This window comes from Haemaphysalis longicornis, unplaced genomic scaffold (genome assembly GCF_048455015.1).
Source record: "Haemaphysalis longicornis isolate Haplotype H1 unplaced genomic scaffold, Haemaphysalis longicornis Haplotype H1 scaffold_11, whole genome shotgun sequence".
In the NCBI taxonomy this organism is placed as follows: Eukaryota; Metazoa; Arthropoda; class Arachnida; order Ixodida; family Ixodidae; genus Haemaphysalis; species Haemaphysalis longicornis.
The window spans coordinates 64,621,373-64,637,650 of NW_027526214.1; the positions used below are offsets into that span (position 1 = coordinate 64,621,373).

General features: G+C 46.6%; 2 non-coding genes across 2 annotated transcripts; both read left to right on the forward strand.

The window, feature by feature from the left end:
• The first annotated feature begins 5,198 nt into the window (after positions 1-5,198).
• On the forward strand, positions 5,199-5,270 carry Trnag-ucc (transfer RNA glycine (anticodon UCC)). The gene has a single exon. It is a non-coding gene; the product is annotated as a tRNA-Gly (tRNA).
• A 5,203-nt stretch (positions 5,271-10,473) lies between these two features.
• Positions 10,474-10,545, forward strand: Trnag-ucc (transfer RNA glycine (anticodon UCC)). Its single transcript has one exon. It is a non-coding gene; the product is annotated as a tRNA-Gly (tRNA).
• Positions 10,546-16,278: the final 5,733 nt, after the last annotated feature.

Consider the following 16,278-nt stretch of genomic DNA (forward strand, 5'->3'; position numbering starts at 1 on the left):
TGCGTGTTCTTCTTTATTTCTTTCTCGTGTATTATTAGAAAAAAAAATATTGTAACATCACTAACAGTAAAAAAAATAGTCTAACAATTCCTCAATGCCTTCTTTGGCGTTGTAAACTGCCTGTATTTCTTTCTGTTTTTCCTAAGGAGCCCCTCATTTCCATACCCTATTATCGAGCGAAACCTTATCGAGGGGCTCGGTACTGGCAGCCTTGATGACAAGGGAGCGTGGAGGGTTTCCCGCCAGTTACCCGCTTATGACAGGCTGTAGACTTTCGCGTCACGCACAGGGTGTTGAATAGAAGGTTCCCTTCTCCTGGTATAGTCTGAGTCCCGCTGCCTAACACCCTCAAGCATCAGATACAGTTGTGGTGAATATAAATACCCCAGAAAGTGAAGGAGAACACAGTCGCTGAGATAGCCGAATTGGTAAGGCATTCGAGATCTAATCGAAAGGCGTGGGTTCGATCCCCACTCTGGGCGCGTGTTTCTCTTTATTTCTTTCTCGTGTATTATTAGAAAAAAAAATATTGTAACGTCACTAACAGTAAAAAAAAGTCTAACCATTACCCAATGCCCTCTTTGGCGTTGTAGACTGCCGGTCTTTCTTTCTGTTTTTTTCTAACGAGCCCCTCATTTCCAAACCCTATTATCGGGTGAAACCCTAGCGAGGGCCTGGGTTCTCGCAGCCTTGATGCCAAGGGAGCATAAGAGGGTTTCCCACCAGTTACCCGCTGATGACAGGCTGTAGAAGTTCGCGTCACGCACCGGGTGTTGAAAAGAATGTTCCCTTCTCCTCGTATAGTCTGAGTCGCGCTGGCTAACACCCTCAAGCGTCAGATACAGTTGTGGTAAATATATATACCCCAGAAAGTGAAAGAGAACACAGTCGCCCAGATAGCCGAATTGGTAAGGTATTAGAGATCTAATCGAAAGGCGTGGGTTCGGTCCCCACTCTGGGCGCTTGTTTTTCTTTGTTTCTTTCTCATGTAATTATTAAAAAAAATAATGTATTGTCACTAACACTAAAAAAAGTCTAACCATTCGCCAATGCCTTCTTTGGCGTTGTAGACTGCCGGTATTTCTTTCTGTATTTCCTAAGGAGCCCCTCATTTCCAAAGCCTATTATCGGGCGAAAGCCTAGCGAGGGCCTGGGTTCTTGCAGCCTTGATGCCAAGGGAGCATAAGAGGGTTTCCCACCAGTTACCCGCTGATGACAGGCTGTAGAAGTTCGCGTCACGCACCGGGTGTTGAAAAGAATGTTCCCTTCTCCTCGTATAGTCTGAGTCGCTCTGGCTAACACCCTCAAGCGTCAGGTAAAGTTGAGGTAAATATAAATACCCCAGAAAGTGAAGGGGAACACAGTCACCCAGATAGCCGAATTGGTAAGGCATTCGAGATCTAATCGAAAGGCGTGGGTTCGGTCCCCACTCTGGGCGCGTGTTCTTCTTTATTTCTTTCTCGTGTATATATTAGAAAAAAAATAATGTAACGTCACTAACACTAAGAAAAGAGTCTAACCATTCCCCAATGCCTTCTTTGGCGTTGTAGACTGCCGGTATTTCTTTCTGTATATCTTAACAAGCCCCTCATTTCCAAACCCTATTATCGGGCGGAAGCTTAGCGAGGGCCTCGGTTCTTGCAGCCTTGATGCCAAGGGAGCATAAGTGGGTTTCCCGCCAGTTATCCGCTTATGACAGGCTGTAGACGTTCGCGTCACGAACCGGGTGTTGAAACGAAGGTTCCCTTCTCCCCGTGTAGTCGGAGTTGCCCTGGCTAACACCCTCAAGCGTCAGATAAAGTTGAGGTAAATATAACTACCCCAGACAGTGAAGGAGAACAGAGTCGCCGAGATAGCCGAATTGGTAAGGCATTCGAGATCTAATCGAAAGGCGTGGCTTCGATCCCCACTTTGGGTGCGTGTTCTTCTTTATTTCTTTCTCGTGTATTATTAGAAAAAAAATATTGTAACATCACTAATAGTAAAAAAAAAAGTCTAACAATTCCTCAATGCCTTCTTTGGCGTTGTAAACTGCCTGTATTTCTTTCTGTTTTTTCTAACGAGCCCCTCATTTCCATACCCTATTATCGAGCGAAACCTTATCGAGGGGCTCGGTACTGGCAGCCTTGATGACAAGGGAGCGTAGAGGGTTTCCCGCCAGTTACCCGCTTATGAAAGGCTGTAGACGTTCGCATCACGCACCGGGTGTTGAATAGAAGGTTCCCTTCTCCCTGTATAGTCTGAGTCGCGCTGGCTAACACCTTCAAGTGTCAGATACAGTTGTGGTAAATATAAATACCCCAGAAAGTGAAGGAGAACACAGTCGCCCAGATAGCCGAATTGGTAAGGCATTAGAGATCTAATCGAAAGGCATGGGTTCGGTACCCACTCTGGGCGCGTGTTTTTCTTTCTTTCTTTCTCATGTAATTATAGAAAAAAAATAATGTAACTTTACTAACGGTAAAAAAAGGCTAACCATTCCCCAATGCCTTCTTTGGCGTTGTAGACTGCCCGTGTTTCTTTCTGTATTTTCGAACGAGCCCCTCATTTCCAAACCCTATTATCGTGCGAAAGCTTAGCGAGGGCCTCGGTTCTGGCAGCCTTGATGCCAAGGGAGCATAAGAGGGCTTCCCGCCAGTTACCCGCTTATGACAGGTTGTTGACGTTCGCGTCACGCACCGGGTGTTGAATAGAAGGTTCCCTTCTCCTCGTATATTCTGAGTCGCGCTGCCTAACACCCTCAAGCGTCACATACAGTTGTGGTGAATATAAATACCCCAGAAAGTGAAGGAGAACACAGTCGCCGAGATAGCCGAATTGGTAAGGCATTCGAGATCTAATCGAAAGGCGTGGGTTCGATCCCCACTCTGGGTGCGTGTTCTTCTTTATTTCTTTCTCGTGTATTATTAGAAAAAAATATTGTAACGTCAATAACAGTAAAAAAAAAGTCTAACCATTCTTCAATGCCTTCTTTGGCGTTGTAGACTGCCGGTATTTCTTTCCGTAATTTTTCTAACGAGCCCCTCATTTCCAAAGCCTATTATCAGGCGAAAGCCTAGCGAGGGCCTGGGTTCTTGCAGCCTTGATGCCAAGGGAGCATAAGAGGGTTTCCCGCCAGTTACCCGCTGATGACAGGCTGTAGACGTTCGCATCACGCACCGGGTGTTGAATAGAAGGTTCCCTTCTCCCTGTATAGTCTGAGTCGCGCTGGCTAACACCCTCAAGTGTCAGATACAGTTGTGGTAAATATAAATACCCCAGAAAGTGAAGGAGAACACATTCGCAAAGATAGCCGAATTGGTAAGGCATTAGAGATCTAATCGAAAGGCATGGGTTCGGTCCCCACTCTGGGCGCGTGTTTTTCTTTCTTTCTTTCTCATGTAATTATAGAAAAAAATTAATGTAACTTTACTAACGGTAAAAAAAGGCTAACCATTCCCTAATGCCTTCTTTGGCGTTGTAGACTGCCCGTGTTTCTTTCTGTAATTCCGAACGAGCCCCTCATTTCCAAACCTATTATGGTGCGAAAGCTTAGCGAGGGCCTCCGTTCTGGCAGCCTTGATGCCAAGGGAGCATAAGAGGGTTTCCCGCCAGTTACCCGCTGATGACAGGCTGTAGAAGTTCTTGTCACGCACCGGGTGTTGAAACGAAGGTTCCCTTCTCCCTGTATAGTCGGAGTCGCCCTGGCTGACAACCTCAAGCGCCAGATAAAGTTGAGGTAAATATTACTACCCCAGACAGTGAAGGAGAACACAGTCGCCGAGATAGCCGAATTGGTAAGGCATTCGAGATCTAATCGAAAGGCGTGGGTTCGATCCCCACTCTGGGCGCGTGTTCCTCTTTATTTCTTTCTCGTGTATTATTAGAAAAAAAATATTGTAACGTCACTAACAGTAAAAAAAAGCCTAACCATTCCCCAATGCCCTCTTTGGCGTTGTAGACTGCCGGTATTTCTTTCTGTTTTTTCTAACGAGCCCCTCATTTCCAAACCCTATTATTGGGCGAAACCCTAGGGAGGGCCTGGGTTCTTGCAGCCTTGATGCCAAGGGAGCATAAGAGGGTTTCCCACCAGTTACCCGCTGATGACAGGCTGTAGAAGTTCGCGTCACGCACCGGGTGTTGAAAAGAATGTTCCCTTCTCCTCGTATAGTCTGAGTCGCTCTGGCTAACACCCTCAAGCGTCAGGTAAAGTTGAGGTAAATATAAATACCCCAGAAAGTGAAGGGGAACACAGTCACCCAGATAGCCGAATTGGTAAGGCATTCGAGATCTAATCGAAAGGCGTGGGTTCGGTCCCCACTCTGGGCGCGTGTTCTTCTTTATTTCTTTCTCGTGTAATTATTAGAAAAAAAAATAATGTAACGTCACTAACACTAAGAAAAGAGTCTAACCATTCCCCAATGCCTTCTTTGGCGTTGTAGACTGCCGGTATTTCTTTCTGTATATCTTAACAAGCCCCTCATTTCCAAACCCTATTATCGGGCGGAAGCTTAGCGAGGGCCTCGGTTCTTGCAGCCTTGATGCCAAGGGAGCATAAGTGGGTTTCCCGCCAGTTACCCGCTTATGACAGGCTGTAGACGTTCGCGTCACGAACCGGGTGTTGAAACGAAGGTTCCCTTCTCCCCGTGTAGTCGGAGTCGCCCTGGCTAACACCCTCAAGCGTCAGATAATGTTGAGGTAAATATAACTACCCCAGACAGTGAAGGAGAACAGAGTCGCCGAGATAGCCGAATTGGTAAGGCATTCGAGATCCAATCGAAAGGCGTGGGTTCGGTCCCCGCTCTGGGCGCGTGTTCTTCTTTATTTCTTTCTCGTGTAACTATTAGAAAAAAAAATAATGTAACGTCACTAACACTAAGAAAAGAGTCTAACCATTCCCCAATGCCTTCTTTGGCGTTGTAGACTGCCGGTATTTCTTTCTGTATATCTTAACAAGCCCCTCATTTCCAAACCCTATTATCGGGCGGAAGCTTAGCGTGGGCCTCGGTTCTTGCAGCCTTGATGCCAAGGGAGCATAAGCGGGTTTCCCGCCAGTTACCCGCTTATGACAGGCTGTAGACGTTCGCGTCACGAACCGGGTGTTGAAACGAAGGTTCCCTTCTCCCCGTGTAGTCGGAGTCGCCCTGGCTAACACCCTCAAGCGTCAGATAAAGTTGAGGTAAATATAACTACCCCAGACAGGGAAGGAGAACAGAGTCGCCGAGATAGCCGAATTGGTAAGGCATTCGAGATCCAATCGAAAGGCGTGGGTTCGGTCCCCACTCTGGGCGCTTGTTTTTTTTTTTTTTGTTTCTTTCTCATGTAATTATTAGGAAAAAAAATATTGTAACGTCACTAACAGTAAAAAAAATGTCTAACCATTCCCCAATGCCCTCTTTGGCGTTGTAGACTGCCGGTATTTCTTTCTGTATATCTTAACAAGCCCCTCATTTCCAAACCCTATTATCGGGCGGAAGCTTAGCGAGGCCTCGGTTCTTGCAGCCTTGATGCCAAGGGAGCATAAGTGGGTTTCCCGCCAGTTACCCGCTTATGACAGGCTGTAGACGTTCGCGTCACGAACCGGGTGTTGAAACGAAGGTTCCCTTCTCCCCGTGTAGTCGGAGTCGCCCTGGCTAACACCCTCAAGCGTCAGATAAAGTTGAGGTAAATATAACTACCCCAGGCAGTGAAGGAGAAGAGAGTCGCCGAGATAGCCGAATTGTTAAGGCATTCGAGATCTAATCGAAAGGCGTGGCTTCGATCCCCACTCTGGGTGCGTGTTCTTCTTTATTTCTTTCTCGTGTATTATTAGAAAAAAAAATATTGTAACATCACTAACAGTAAAAAAAAAAGTCTAACAATTCCTCAATGCCTTCTTTGGCGTTGTAAACTGTCTGTATTTCTTTCTGTTTTTCCTAACGAGCCCCTCATTTCCATACCCTATTATCGAGCGAAACATTATCGAGGGGCTCGGTACTGGCAGCCTTGATGACAAGGGAGCGTAGAGGGTTTCCCGCCAGTTACCCGCTTATGACAGGCTGTAGACGTTCGCATCACGCACCGGGTGTTGAATAGAAGGTTCCCTTCTCCCTGCATAGTCTGAGTCGCGCTGGCTAACACCTTCAAGTGTCAGATACAGTTGTGGTAAATATAAATACCCCAGAAAGTGAAGGAGAACACATTCGCCCAGATAGCCGAATTGGTAAGGCATTAGAGATCTAATCGAAAGGCATGGGTTCGGTCCCCACTCTGGGCGCGTGTTTTTCTTTCTTTCTTTCTCATGTAATTATAGAAAAAAAATAATGTAACTTTACTAACGGTAAAAAAAGGGTAACCATTCCCCAATGCCTTCTTTGGCGTTGTAGACTGCCCGTGTTTCTTTCTGTATTTCCGAACGAGCCCCTCATTTCCAAACCCTATTATCGTGCGAAAGCTTAGCGAGGTCCTCGGTTCTGGCAGCCTTTATGCCAAGGGAGCATAAGAGGGCTTCCCGCCAGTTACCCGCTTATGACAGGTTGTTGACGTTCGCGTCACGCACCGGGTGTTGAATAGAAGGTTCCCTTCTCCTCGTATATTCTGAGTCGCGCTGCCTAACACCCTCAAGCGTCACATACAGTTGTGGTGAATATAAATACCCCAGAAAGTGAAGGAGAACACAGACGCCGAGATAGCCGAATTGGTAAGGCATTCGAGATCTAATCGAAAGGCGTGGGTTCGATCCCCACTCTGGGTGCGTGTTCTTCTTTATTTCTTTCTCGTGTATTATTAGAAAAAAAATATTGTAACGTCAATAACCGTAAAAAAAAGTCTAACCATTCTTCAATGCCTTTTTTGGCGTTGTAGACTGCCGGTATTTCTTTCCGTAATTTTTCTAACGAGCCCCTCATTTCCAAAGCCTATTATCGGGCGAAAGCCTAGCGAGGGCCTGGGTTCTTGCAGCCTTGATGCCAAGGGAGCATAAGAGGGTTTCCCGCCAGTTACCCGCTGATGACAGGCTGTAGAAGTTCGCGTCACGCACCGGGTGTTGAAAAGAATGTTCCCTTCTCCTCGTATAGTCTGAGTCGCCCTGGCTAACACCCTCAAGCGTCAGATACAGTTGTAGTAAATATAAATACCCCAGAAAGTGAAAGAGAACACAGTCGCCCAGATAGCCGAATTGGTAAGGTATTGGAGATCTAATCGAAAGGCATGGCTTCGGTCCCCACTATGGGCGCGTGTTTTTGTTTGTTTCTTTCTCATGTATTATTAGAAAAAAAATATTGTAACGTCACTAACAGTAAAAAAAACGTCTAAATATTCCTCAATGCCTTCTTTGGCGTTGTAAACTGCCTGTATTTCTTTCTGTTTTTCCTAACGAGCCCCTCATTTCCATACCCTATTATCGAGCGAAACTTTATCGAGGGGCTCGGTACTGGCAGCCTTGATGACAAGGTAGCGTGAGAGGGTTTCCCGCAAGTTACCCGCTTATGACAGGCTGTAGACGTTCGCATCACGCACCGGGTGTTGAATAGAAGGTTCCCTTCTCCCTGTATAGTCTGAGTCGCGCTGGCTAACACCCTCAAGTGTCAGATACAGTTGTTGTAAATATAAATACCCCAGAAAGTGAAGGAGAACACATTCGCAAAGATAGCCGAATAGGTAAGGCATTAGAGATCTAATCGAAAGGCATGGGTTCGGTCCCCACTCTGGGCGCGTGTTTTTCTTTCTTTCTTTCTCATGTTATTATAGAAAAAAAATAATGTAACTTTACTAACGGTAAAAAAAGGCTAACCATTCCCTAATGCCTTCTTTGGCATTGTAGACTGCCCGTGTTTCTTTCTGTATTTCCGAACGAGCCCCTCATTTCCAAACCTATTATGGTGCGAAAGCTTAGCGAGGGCCTCCGTTCTGGCAGCCTTGATGCCAAGGGAGCATAAGAGGGTTTCCCGCCAGTGACCCGCTGATGACAGGCTGTAGAAGTTCTTGTCACGCACCGGGTGTTGAAACGAAGGTTCCCTTCTCCCTGTATAGTCGGAGTCGCCCTGGCTAACACCCTCAAGCGTCAGGTAAAGTTGAGGTAAATATAAATACCCCAGAAAGTGAAGGGGAACACAGTCGCCGAGATAGCCGAATTGGTAAGGCATTCGAGATCTAATCGAAAGGCGTGGCTTCGATCCTCACTCTGGGTGCGTGTTCTTCTTTATTTCTTTCTCGTGTAATTATTAGAAAAAAAATAATGTAACGTCACTAACACTAAGAAAAAAGTCTAACCATTCCCCAATGCCTTCTTTGGCGTTGTAGACTGCCGGTATTTCTTTCTGTATATCTTAACAAGCCCCTCATTTCCAAACCCTATTATCGTGCGAAAGCTTAGCGAGGGCCTCGGTTCTGGCAGCCTTGATGCCAAGGGAGCATAAGAGGGCTTCCCGCCAGTTACCCGCTTATGACAGGCTGTAGACGTTCGCGTCACGCACAGGGTGTTGAATAGAAGGTTCCCTTCTCCTGGTATAGTCTGAGTCGCGCAGCCTAACACCCTCAAGCGTCAGATACAGTTGTGGTGAATATAAATACCCCAGAAAGTGAAGGAGAACACACTGCCGAGATAGCCGAATTGGTAAGGCATTCGAGTTCTAATCGAAAGGCGTGGCTTCGATCCCCACTCTGGGTGCGTGTTCTTCTTTATTTCTTTCTCGTGTATTATTAGAAAAAAAAATATTGTAACATCACTAACAGTAAAAAAAAGTCTAACAATTCCTCAATGCCTTCTTTGGCATTGTAAACTGCCTGTATTTCTTTCTGTTTTTCCTAACGAGCCCCTCATTTCCATACCCAATTATCGAGCGAAACCCTATCGAGGGGCTCGGTACTGGCAGCCTTGATGACAAGGGAGCGTGAGAGGGTTTCCCGCCAGTTACCCGCTGATGACAGGCTGTAGAAGTTCTTGTCACGCACCGGGTGTTGAAACGAAGGTTCCCTTCTCCCTGTATAGTCGGAGTCGCCCTGGCTGACAACCTCAAGCGCCAGATAAAGTTGAGGTAAATATTACTACCCCAGACAGTGAAGGAGAACACAGTCGCCGAGATAGCCGAATTGGTAAGGCATTCGAGATCTAATCGAAAGGCGTGGGTTCGATCCCCACTCTGGGCGCGTGTTCCTCTTTATTTCTTTCTCGTGTATTATTAGAAAAAAAATATTGTAACGTCACTAACAGTAAAAAAAAGCCTAACCATTCCCCAATGCCCTCTTTGGCGTTGTAGACTGCCGGTATTTCTTTCTGTTTTTTCTAACGAGCCCCTCATTTCCAAACCCTATTATTGGGCGAAACCCTAGGGAGGGCCTGGGTTCTTGCAGCCTTGATGCCAAGGGAGCATAAGAGGGTTTCCCACCAGTTACCCGCTGATGACAGGCTGTAGAAGTTCGCGTCACGCACCGGGTGTTGAAAAGAATGTTCCCTTCTCCTCGTATAGTCTGAGTCGCTCTGGCTAACACCCTCAAGCGTCAGGTAAAGTTGAGGTAAATATAAATACCCCAGAAAGTGAAGGGGAACACAGTCACCCAGATAGCCGAATTGGTAAGGCATTCGAGATCTAATCGAAAGGCGTGGGTTCGGTCCCCACTCTGGGCGCGTGTTCTTCTTTATTTCTTTCTCGTGTAATTATTAGAAAAAAAAATAATGTAACGTCACTAACACTAAGAAAAGAGTCTAACCATTCCCCAATGCCTTCTTTGGCGTTGTAGACTGCCGGTATTTCTTTCTGTATATCTTAACAAGCCCCTCATTTCCAAACCCTATTATCGGGCGGAAGCTTAGCGAGGGCCTCGGTTCTTGCAGCCTTGATGCCAAGGGAGCATAAGTGGGTTTCCCGCCAGTTACCCGCTTATGACAGGCTGTAGACGTTCGCGTCACGAACCGGGTGTTGAAACGAAGGTTCCCTTCTCCCCGTGTAGTCGGAGTCGCCCTGGCTAACACCCTCAAGCGTCAGATAATGTTGAGGTAAATATAACTACCCCAGACAGTGAAGGAGAACAGAGTCGCCGAGATAGCCGAATTGGTAAGGCATTCGAGATCCAATCGAAAGGCGTGGGTTCGGTCCCCGCTCTGGGCGCGTGTTCTTCTTTATTTCTTTCTCGTGTAACTATTAGAAAAAAAAATAATGTAACGTCACTAACACTAAGAAAAGAGTCTAACCATTCCCCAATGCCTTCTTTGGCGTTGTAGACTGCCGGTATTTCTTTCTGTATATCTTAACAAGCCCCTCATTTCCAAACCCTATTATCGGGCGGAAGCTTAGCGTGGGCCTCGGTTCTTGCAGCCTTGATGCCAAGGGAGCATAAGCGGGTTTCCCGCCAGTTACCCGCTTATGACAGGCTGTAGACGTTCGCGTCACGAACCGGGTGTTGAAACGAAGGTTCCCTTCTCCCCGTGTAGTCGGAGTCGCCCTGGCTAACACCCTCAAGCGTCAGATAAAGTTGAGGTAAATATAACTACCCCAGACAGGGAAGGAGAACAGAGTCGCCGAGATAGCCGAATTGGTAAGGCATTCGAGATCCAATCGAAAGGCGTGGGTTCGGTCCCCACTCTGGGCGCTTGTTTTTTTTTTTTTGTTTCTTTCTCATGTAATTATTAGGAAAAAAAATATTGTAACGTCACTAACAGTAAAAAAAATGTCTAACCATTCCCCAATGCCCTCTTTGGCGTTGTAGACTGCCGGTATTTCTTTCTGTATATCTTAACAAGCCCCTCATTTCCAAACCCTATTATCGGGCGGAAGCTTAGCGAGGCCTCGGTTCTTGCAGCCTTGATGCCAAGGGAGCATAAGTGGGTTTCCCGCCAGTTACCCGCTTATGACAGGCTGTAGACGTTCGCGTCACGAACCGGGTGTTGAAACGAAGGTTCCCTTCTCCCCGTGTAGTCGGAGTCGCCCTGGCTAACACCCTCAAGCGTCAGATAAAGTTGAGGTAAATATAACTACCCCAGGCAGTGAAGGAGAAGAGAGTCGCCGAGATAGCCGAATTGTTAAGGCATTCGAGATCTAATCGAAAGGCGTGGCTTCGATCCCCACTCTGGGTGCGTGTTCTTCTTTATTTCTTTCTCGTGTATTATTAGAAAAAAAAATATTGTAACATCACTAACAGTAAAAAAAAAAGTCTAACAATTCCTCAATGCCTTCTTTGGCGTTGTAAACTGTCTGTATTTCTTTCTGTTTTTCCTAACGAGCCCCTCATTTCCATACCCTATTATCGAGCGAAACATTATCGAGGGGCTCGGTACTGGCAGCCTTGATGACAAGGGAGCGTAGAGGGTTTCCCGCCAGTTACCCGCTTATGACAGGCTGTAGACGTTCGCATCACGCACCGGGTGTTGAATAGAAGGTTCCCTTCTCCCTGCATAGTCTGAGTCGCGCTGGCTAACACCTTCAAGTGTCAGATACAGTTGTGGTAAATATAAATACCCCAGAAAGTGAAGGAGAACACATTCGCCCAGATAGCCGAATTGGTAAGGCATTAGAGATTTAATCGAAAGGCATGGGTTCGGTCCCCACTCTGGGCGCGTGTTTTTCTTTCTTTCTTTCTCATGTAATTATAGAAAAAAAATAATGTAACTTTACTAACGGTAAAAAAAGGGTAACCATTCCCCAATGCCTTCTTTGGCGTTGTAGACTGCCCGTGTTTCTTTCTGTATTTCCGAACGAGCCCCTCATTTCCAAACCCTATTATCGTGCGAAAGCTTAGCGAGGTCCTCGGTTCTGGCAGCCTTTATGCCAAGGGAGCATAAGAGGGCTTCCCGCCAGTTACCCGCTTATGACAGGTTGTTGACGTTCGCGTCACGCACCGGGTGTTGAATAGAAGGTTCCCTTCTCCTCGTATATTCTGAGTCGCGCTGCCTAACACCCTCAAGCGTCACATACAGTTGTGGTGAATATAAATACCCCAGAAAGTGAAGGAGAACACAGACGCCGAGATAGCCGAATTGGTAAGGCATTCGAGATCTAATCGAAAGGCGTGGGTTCGATCCCCACTCTGGGTGCGTGTTCTTCTTTATTTCTTTCTCGTGTATTATTAGAAAAAAAATATTGTAACGTCAATAACCGTAAAAAAAAGTCTAACCATTCTTCAATGCCTTTTTTGGCGTTGTAGACTGCCGGTATTTCTTTCCGTAATTTTTCTAACGAGCCCCTCATTTCCAAAGCCTATTATCGGGCGAAAGCCTAGCGAGGGCCTGGGTTCTTGCAGCCTTGATGCCAAGGGAGCATAAGAGGGTTTCCCGCCAGTTACCCGCTGATGACAGGCTGTAGAAGTTCGCGTCACGCACCGGGTGTTGAAAAGAATGTTCCCTTCTCCTCGTATAGTCTGAGTCGCCCTGGCTAACACCCTCAAGCGTCAGATACAGTTGTAGTAAATATAAATACCCCAGAAAGTGAAAGAGAACACAGTCGCCCAGATAGCCGAATTGGTAAGGTATTGGAGATCTAATCGAAAGGCATGGCTTCGGTCCCCACTATGGGCGCGTGTTTTTGTTTGTTTCTTTCTCATGTATTATTAGAAAAAAAATATTGTAACGTCACTAACAGTAAAAAAAAAGTATAAATATTCCTCAATGCCTTCTTTGGCGTTGTAAACTGCCTGTATTTCTTTCTGTTTTTCCTAACGAGCCCCTCATTTCCATACCCTATTATCGAGCGAAACCTCATCGAGGGGCTCGGTACTGGCAGCCTTGATGACAAGGTAGCGTGAGAGGGTTTCCCGCAAGTTACCCGCTTATGACAGGCTGTAGACGTTCGCATCACGCACCGGGTGTTGAATAGAAGGTTCCCTTCTCCCTGTATAGTCTGAGTCGCGCTGGCTAACACCCTCAAGTGTCAGATACAGTTGTTGTAAATATAAATACCCCAGAAAGTGAAGGAGAACACATTCGCAAAGATAGCCGAATAGGTAAGGCATTAGAGATCTAATCGAAAGGCATGGGTTCGGTCCCCACTCTGGGCGCGTGTTTTTCTTTCTTTCTTTCTCATGTTATTATAGAAAAAAAATAATGTAACTTTACTAACGGTAAAAAAAGGCTAACCATTCCCTAATGCCTTCTTTGGCATTGTAGACTGCCCGTGTTTCTTTCTGTATTTCCGAACGAGCCCCTCATTTCCAAACCTATTATGGTGCGAAAGCTTAGCGAGGGCCTCCGTTCTGGCAGCCTTGATGCCAAGGGAGCATAAGAGGGTTTCCCGCCAGTGACCCGCTGATGACAGGCTGTAGAAGTTCTTGTCACGCACCGGGTGTTGAAACGAAGGTTCCCTTCTCCCTGTATAGTCGGAGTCGCCCTGGCTAACACCCTCAAGCGTCAGGTAAAGTTGAGGTAAATATAAATACCCCAGAAAGTGAAGGGGAACACAGTCGCCGAGATAGCCGAATTGGTAAGGCATTCGAGATCTAATCGAAAGGCGTGGCTTCGATCCTCACTCTGGGTGCGTGTTCTTCTTTATTTCTTTCTCGTGTAATTATTAGAAAAAAAATAATGTAACGTCACTAACACTAAGAAAAAAGTCTAACCATTCCCCAATGCCTTCTTTGGCGTTGTAGACTGCCGGTATTTCTTTCTGTATATCTTAACAAGCCCCTCATTTCCAAACCCTATTATCGTGCGAAAGCTTAGCGAGGGCCTCGGTTCTGGCAGCCTTGATGCCAAGGGAGCATAAGAGGGCTTCCCGCCAGTTACCCGCTTATGACAGGCTGTAGACGTTCGCGTCACGCACAGGGTGTTGAATAGAAGGTTCCCTTCTCCTGGTATAGTCTGAGTCGCGCAGCCTAACACCCTCAAGCGTCAGATACAGTTGTGGTGAATATAAATACCCCAGAAAGTGAAGGAGAACACACTGCCGAGATAGCCGAATTGGTAAGGCATTCGAGTTCTAATCGAAAGGCGTGGCTTCGATCCCCACTCTGGGTGCGTGTTCTTCTTTATTTCTTTCTCGTGTATTATTAGAAAAAAAAATATTGTAACATCACTAACAGTAAAAAAAAGTCTAACAATTCCTCAATGCCTTCTTTGGCATTGTAAACTGCCTGTATTTCTTTCTGTTTTTCCTAACGAGCCCCTCATTTCCATACCCAATTATCGAGCGAAACCCTATCGAGGGGCTCGGTACTGGCAGCCTTGATGACAAGGGAGCGTGAGAGGGTTTCCCGCCAGTTACCCGCTGATGACAGGCTGTAGAAGTTCTTGTCACGCACCGGGTGTTGAAACGAAGGTTCCCTTCTCCCTGTATAGTCGGAGTCGCCCTGGCTAACACCCTCAAGCGTCGGGTAAAGTTGAGGTAAATATAAATACCCCAGAAAGTGAAGGGGAACACAGTCGCCGAGATAGCCGAATTGGTAAGGCATTCGAGATCTAATCGAAAGGCGTGGCTTCGATCCTCACTCTGGGTGCGTGTTCTTCTTTATTTCTTTCTCGTGTAATTATTAGAAAAAAAATAATGTAACGTCACTAACACTAAGAAAAAAGTCTAACCATTCCCCAATGCCTTCTTTGGCGTTGTAGACTGCCGGTATTTCTTTCTGTATATCTTAACAAGCCCCTCATTTCCAAACCCTATTATCGTGCGAAAGCTTAGCGAGGGCCTCGGTTCTGGCAGCCTTGATGCCAAGGGAGCATAAGAGGGCTTCCCGCCAGTTACCCGCTTATGACAGGCTGTAGACGTTCGCGTCACGCACAGGGTGTTGAATAGAAGGTTCCCTTCTCCTGGTATAGCCTGAGTCGCGCTGCCTAACACCCTCAAGCGTCAGATACAGTTGTGGTGAATATAAATACCCAGAAAGTGAAGGAGAACACAGTGCCGAGATAGCCGAATTGGTAAGGCATTCGAGATCTAATCGAAAGGCGTGGCTTCGATCCCCACTCTGGGCGCGTGTTCTTCTTTATTTCTTTCTCGTGTAATTATTAGAAAAAAAAATAATGTAACGTCACTAACACTAAGAAAAAAGTCTAACCATTCCCCAATGCCTTCTTTGGCGTTGTAGACTGCCGGTTTTCTTTCTGTATATCTTAACAAGCCCCTCATTTCCAAACCCTATTATCGTGCGAAAGCTTAGCGAGGGCCTCGGTTCTGGCAGCCTTGATGCCAAGGGAGCATAAGAGGGCATCCCGCCAGTTACCCGCTTATGACAGGCTGTAGACGTTCGCGTCACGCACAGGGTGTTGAATAGAAGGTTCCCTTCTCCTGGTATAGTCTGAGTCGCGCTGCCTAACACCCTCAAGCGTCAGATACAGTTGTGGTGAATATAAATACCCCAGAAAGTGAAGGAGAACACAGTGCCGAGATAGCCGAATTGGTAAGGCATTCGAGATCTAATCGAAAGGCGTGGCTTCGATCCCCACTCTGGGTGCGTGTTCTTCTTTATTTCTTTCTCGTGTATTATTAGAAAAAAAAATATTGTAACATCACTAACAGTAAAAAAAAGTCTAACAATTCCTCAATGCCTTCTTTGGCGTTGTAAACTGCCTGTATTTCTTTCTGTTTTTCCTAACGAGCCCCTCATTTCCATACCCTATTATCGAGCGAAACCCTATCGAGGGGCTCGGTACTGGCAGCCTTGATGACAAGGGAGCGTGAGAGGGTTTCCCGCCAGTTACCCGCTTATGACAGGCTGTAGACGTTCGCATCACGCACCGGGTGTTGAAAAGAAGCTTCCGTTCTCCCCGCATAGTCGGAGTCGCGCTAGCTAACACCCTCAAGCGTCAGGTAAAGTTGAGGTAAATATAAATACCCCAGAAAGTGAAGGGGAACACAGTCGCCGAGATAGCCGAATTGGTAAGGCATTCGAGATCTAATCGAAAGGCGTGGGTTCGGTCCCCACTCTGGGCGCGTGTTCTTCTTTATTTCTTTCTCGTGTAATTATTAGAAAAAAAAATAATGTAACGTCACTAACACTAAGAAAAGAGTCTAACCATTCCCCAATGCCTTCTTTGGCGTTGTAGACTGCCAGTATTTCTTTCTGTATATCTTAACAAGCCCCTCATTTCCAAACCCTATTATCGTGCGAAAGCTTAGCGAGGGCCTCGGTTCTGGCAGCCTTGATGCCAAGGGAGCATAAGAGGGCTTCCCGGCAGTTACCCGCTTATGACAGGTTGTTGACGTTCGCATCACGCACCGGGTGTTGAAAAGAAGCTTCCCTTCTCCCCGTATAGTCGGAGTCGCGCTAGCTAACACCCTCAAGCGTCAGGTAAAGTTGAGGTAAATATAAATACCCCAGAAAGTGAAGGGGAACACAGTCGCCGAGATAGCCGAATTGGTAAGGCATTCGAGATCTAATCGAAAGGCGTGGGTT